Source organism: Rhagoletis zephyria, unplaced genomic scaffold, assembly GCF_001687245.7.
Source record: "Rhagoletis zephyria isolate East Lansing unplaced genomic scaffold, Rhagoletis_zephyria_1.1 Rzeph_scaffold_00173, whole genome shotgun sequence".
In the NCBI taxonomy this organism is placed as follows: Eukaryota; Metazoa; Arthropoda; class Insecta; order Diptera; family Tephritidae; genus Rhagoletis; species Rhagoletis zephyria.
Window position 1 is genome coordinate 303556 of NW_016157257.1, and position 6127 is coordinate 309682.

The following is a 6127-nucleotide window of genomic DNA, read 5'->3' on the forward strand; positions in this document are numbered from 1 at the left end:
ATGAAGATGAAGATGAAGATGAAGATGAAGATGAAGATGAAGATGAAGATGAAGATGAAGATGAAGATGAAGATGAGGATGAAGATGAAGATGAAGATGAAGATGAAGATGAAGATGAAGATGAAGATGAAGATGAAGATGAAGATGAAGAATTTCCTCTATTAAGTTTCACTTCTTCCGCGCGTAGGGACTACACGCACTGAGTTTTTTTTTGTGTTTTTTACTTGAAAATTCAATAACAGACGAACTAATCGACCGATTTTGACAATTCAACCTTCATTTTCATTGCTATTAAAAATTCTTCAAGAACATAGATTTTGTTTATTTAAAAATAATTTTTGAGGGTAATGTTTTATAAAATTGTTGGTAAAAATACAAAGTAATAGTATTCTCCACCACTTTTTCACACAGAAAAAAAACCATATGTGCAAAATTTTACTCTAAAATATTCTGTGGACAAAAAAATTGGTTCGCAACGTTCGCGTTATTATTGTTACATTCCTTTTATTAGCTCGGGATGTAACTATGTAATATTGATGCGCCTAAAAGATGCAGCGATTTCTATTCTCCAGTTACATACCTGATGACAGTACGAATGGCAATTATAATAATATAATTTTATTTTTAGTTTGAGGCTGACGCGCAACGCAACGAGCGCGTTCAGACTTATTGTGGTCAAGTGCGTCTGAAACCAGCGTGCCCTCACCGGTTTATTTGTTTTCATGTGACAGAATTAAAAATAAACAGAGGTAGATTTAAGTAAACAAGTAATTTTTATGCAAAAAATAAAACCGACTTCAATTCTTAAAAAAAAAAANGTAGATTTAAGTAAACAAGTAATTTTTATGCAAAAAAGAAAACCGCCTTCAATTCTTAAAAAAAAATTTAAGATAATCGTGAATATCTTTACGATCCAATGATCGGATTTAAACCAAATTAGTATGGGAACACCTGTGAGGTAACATCTTTCCTTTAAAAATAGAATTATACAAAGCAGTTAACGTGGTCCAAAGTTATTCGGTAACATATATAAAAAAAATATATATATATCTATGTTTTCTGAATATTATAGATATTTGTGCAATAAATTAATTGAAAAACTTGAATTTTAACCGACTTCACAAAAAGGAGAAGGTTATGAATTCGTCGGAATATTTAACTATCCCTAGAAATGGGCGGGGCAATTCCAGGACTAAAATTAGCAAAATGCAGATTTTATTGCGGATTTCGGTAGAACATCGCTTCGTTAACAATATTTGTTCCACAACTTTTTCAATCCATATAGATATTCCACAATAAAGTCTAAATTTTTGAACTTTGGTTTTAATATAGCCACGCCCGTTTCTAGAATATTCTTTGATTAAAAAATCTGTGGAACAAATATTGTTAACGAAGCGCTATTCTGCCTAAATCCGCAATAAAATCTACGTTTTGCTCATTTTAGTCCTGCAATTGCAACGCCCATTTCTAGGGGTTTGTCGCCTTAAAGAAAAATCTTGCCGTATAAATATTATACTTGGATAGGTATTCTATCGGAATCTGCGATAAAATTTAAATTCTTGCAAAAACCCGATGTTTAACACCTTATCAAATATATCTTAACATAAGTTTTCGAAAAAAATTACAAACAATTTTTGATTCTCACAAAATAAACCATCTCGTCATCAAGAAAAATACTTTAAAAATAGTTCTTGAAAACCCCCAATTTTTTAAACACTTTTTATAGAGAACTAAACAAGGATTACGATGGTATAATTTTAAATTCTTCACTATGCAAATCAACTTCAAAAAGTTCAACTGTTAATAGCTAAGTTAGCTTTAGGAAAATCTTGACCACTTTATATATAGAAATGCTAAGCCCGTTTCTTAGCTTTAAAATGATGTTAAGATGAAGTCTCTACGATCAGCAGAACCCGAGATATAACGATTTGAAGAAGTAGATGATTAGTCAGAATCACGAAAAAAATGCAAACTTTGAAGATCATGTCTCTGAAGAAAAAAAAGAAAAAAATTCCTCGAACACGTGTTAGCTTATTTCATGTACAGAGCCCACAAAAAAATTGAAGGGAATCGGAGACATGACATAATTTTTTTTACGAAATCCGTCCGACTTAAAAAAGAATGGGTCATATACATGATTCAATAACACAAGGTTGGATAAATATTAACATTTGTCGACTGGCTCCATCTGGCATTGGCTTGGCTCCATCCAAGCATTTAGGAAAAAAAATGTATGCAATCGATTGGTTAGGATTGGTCACTTATTTTCATCGTTTGGTCATTAGCCGTTTTTTTAAATTGAATTTTCAAAATAGGGGTTGAAAATTGTATGTTCTAGCACCCTATCCAAGCATTTAAGAAAAAAATATATATATAATCGATTGGTCGTCAATTTGTTAGGATTGGTCACTTATTTTCATCGTTATATTTATCGATTTTGTTATCGATATTTTATCGATTTTGTTTTGATATTTTTATTGATTTTGTTGTCGATATTATTTATCAATTTTAGTGTCCATTATTTATCGATACATTTATCGATATTTTTACCAATTTTATTTTCGATATTTCTATCGATTTTGTTATCGATATTTCTATCGATTTTGTTATCGATATTTTTATCGATTTTGTTATCGATATTTTTATCAATTTTCTTATCGATAATTTATCGATTGGTCAGGATAAGTCACTTATTTTCATCGTTTGGTCATATGGTTTTAAATTGGAGGTTGAAAATTGTATGTGCTATGTATAGTGTGACCACTTTTCCAAAACCTCATCTACGTATACAAAAGATTGTAGCAACACAAAATTTTAAAGAAAAATTNCCCCTCCTCCCGTTCGTCCACCTCAACAAACAAATAAAGCTTATCAGCCCTGTAAACCTACCTCTGACAACTGTACCACACATAGCTGTCACGGGCGGGACATGCTGCTCTGTTGAATTATTCTTAACTAACTACGTGGAAACGACAATGCAATTGTGGTAAATATTTGCAATGAATTTCTAACATTATGTAACAAACACGTAACACAACCTCAACTTATATAATTAAATATAACAACTTTTAAATTTTTTTGTCACGGGTGGGACAAGACCAATACTGCTTAATAATAACTCATAATATAGATAAAGCAGTCACACAATTAAATATGTAACACACATTTTTATTAAAAGCAGATAAGTTCTACTATATATTTTTCTTACCAAACACTTGAATTATGAATCGCAAATTATTTACCAATGCATTCAACACAACCTACTTTAAACTCAATCAAAAAATTTACATAGAACTTGATTTCAAAACGTAAAAAAGGTAATGAAAATGAATTTAAATCAATAATTTGTTATTTTTTGGTTGATTCAGGATTTTTACAAATGCGTTATCCACACGTTTGTTAGTTTTATAAAGAAAATAATTTTTGCACTGAGGTTCACTTTCCCATGGGACCTCCCAGCTACTTATCACATAATTTTGTGTTAATTATTATATTCAATATTGTTATGGTATCAGATTAAGTAAACTCAACACATCTCTTCATATTTAGTACATTGTATTGATTAAAGATTTAAGGAATTCTAAAATATAAAGCAATTATGCAAGTCAAATATACGCCGTTAGTGCAGTTACGAGAAAAAAGTAATTATCCAGTATTGGAAAGTCAATAAGATTTTTAATCCGTTTACATTTTTGATTATTAACGACTAATGTCGTACACAGAACAACGCTAACATTATGGGTGGACGGAAAATATGACGGTATTCGGAAATAGTCCGTCATAAATTCCAAGCAATGGAAAACGTGACCTTAACGACCGACATATGGTCAGAAAGTATGTCGATGAAGAGCTTCTCAGGGGTGACCGCACATTTTAGTGTTGAGTACTGAGTTTCACTCTTTGACGTTGGGTGTTTATGAACTCGATGACCGTCACACATCCGAATATATTTCTGACAAACTATTGGTCACTTGCCGGGAGTGGAATATTGCGGCAGATAAATTATCTGCTGTCATCACAGACAATGCCGCAAACATGGTAAAAGCCTGACCTTTCTTTTGTTTCGCTCACATTTTAAATTTGGTGGCACAAGCCACATTAGCATCTTACTTTGGAAGGACTATTTATATAATTAAAGAAGTCGCTAGATTTTTAAAGTGAAACTTCTTAGGCGGCGGTATCGCAAAAATGGAGAGTGAAATTTATAAAACTGAAAATGTTACATGAGTAAGAAGGAAGATGTAGTATACAGAAATGGGAAAAAAGAAAGAAATCGGCGTATACACAATGATGCTAGGAATGGGTAGTGGGGGTCTAAACTCGATTTTTTCAGAATTTCGAACATTGCCCAACCATTCGATTATTCGATTCGAAATTTGGTGGTGCAAAATCGATTTAATACGTATTTTTTCGAATTTTCAAAAGAAAAAAATTTTACTGAAAATGTAAAACTTTGCTTGTAATTATTATTCTTTCTCAAAACGAAAAAGAGATTCAGTACAACTTATATTAATGTAATTAACTATGCATATCGCTCTTCTTAGCTTCACAACCAAAAATAAATGCAAATAAGTAATTTTTTTTTCTTCATCTTCATCTTCATCTTCATCTTCATCTTCATCTTCATCTTCATCTTCATCGTCATCTTCATCTTCATCTTATCTTTATATTTGTTTTTGATTATATTCTTGTCTTTGCATTAGTCTTTTCCCGCCCAATTGGCGTTTAACGCAGCTATTCGTTTTCTATACCCGTCATATGCTACCTGTACCGTGGAGTTAAATATTTATCCAAACATAACGGAGCTATAATAATAAGATTTGCTTCAATAATTTGAGTTTAACTTTTTAAACAGGTGGCCACCCTCTTCAGGCACCTCAAAAATATTTTAATTGTGTTTCTGTAAGCTCTTTCTGTACTGTATAGTATTTTAAGCGTAAGACTTTTGTATAATTTAACTAAATTTTACTTTTGAAACAGGTGGCAACCCTCCTACATTTAGCTAGAAAATACAACTTATTCAAAACCATTTCTTTTGATACCCATATTGGGATAATCGTTTAACTTAATAAATAATTTGAATTTGATTTTCGTATATATGGCAACCCTTTAAAAGACTAAAACCATACTGCACATCTGCAGGTCAAGCCCTTTCATGTGACACCTCATTTTTGAAAATCGTACGAACGATACAGATTTTATGACTTGATGTTAAATATTTACGCAACCCTCTGCGGCAGAGAAATTTTGAATTCGATTTTCTAACATGTGGCAACTCCTTTCATGGAACTGTAGCAGAGACAATTTATGGAATTCGATACATTTCTAACCATGAAGTGACGACAACTGACCTTTCATGGAATACTACCAGGCTATGTGTTTAAAAATCGAACGAACGATACAGAGCTTATCGCGCAAGTTGACGATAGTACTCTTTCATGAATAGTATTACACCGCAACCTCATTCTCTTAAAAATCGAACGAACGATACAGAGTTTATGGCTTGGTGTTAAATATTTAACGCAACCATCTCCGAACTCGATTAAGAAGTTTCACTTCAAAAAACACTTTTCGATATATAAGAAAAACATTTTTTTTTGTAAACCAAAGTTACACATTGGTTTGTTTTGCCAATGGCTATCAAAAAATACCACTACTGACTGGAAATAAAATATCACATAATTCAAGTGGGCCGTTTCACAAATTCTGACTCAATTACAAAGTCCTTCAAAATATATTCTGACGTCAGAGAGAAAAAACAAATACGCCACTTTAAATAAAAAAGTAGGTTTCAAACCCATTTATTTATTATTTACATATTTTATGGTAGGAGAGATAGAAGCAATTTTTTCGATTTAAGTTGTTGAAAAGTAATGAATATCTAAGTATCGGGACTAATCCCGGGATCCCGAGATGATGATAACGACATCCCGAAAATCCCGGGATAGTAAAAAGCAAAAAAATTGGCATCAGTAATAAGTATGTAACGTGAAGTATGTAGAAATTTCTTTTGTTTTTATAAAGCAAGAAAAATAAATAAAATCAATTTATACGTCCAAAAAAATTAGATTCAATATGCTACATTTGTTAAAGTTTTGGATTTTTTTTGATATTTTTTTTATATTTA

General features: G+C 31.5%; 1 protein-coding gene across 1 annotated transcript in view; it reads left to right on the plus strand.

Moving 5' to 3' along the window:
- Nucleotides 1-6127, plus strand: part of LOC108356474 (chaoptin-like) — a 313273-nt gene that overhangs the window by 284420 nt on the left and 22726 nt on the right. The window lies entirely within an intron of this gene.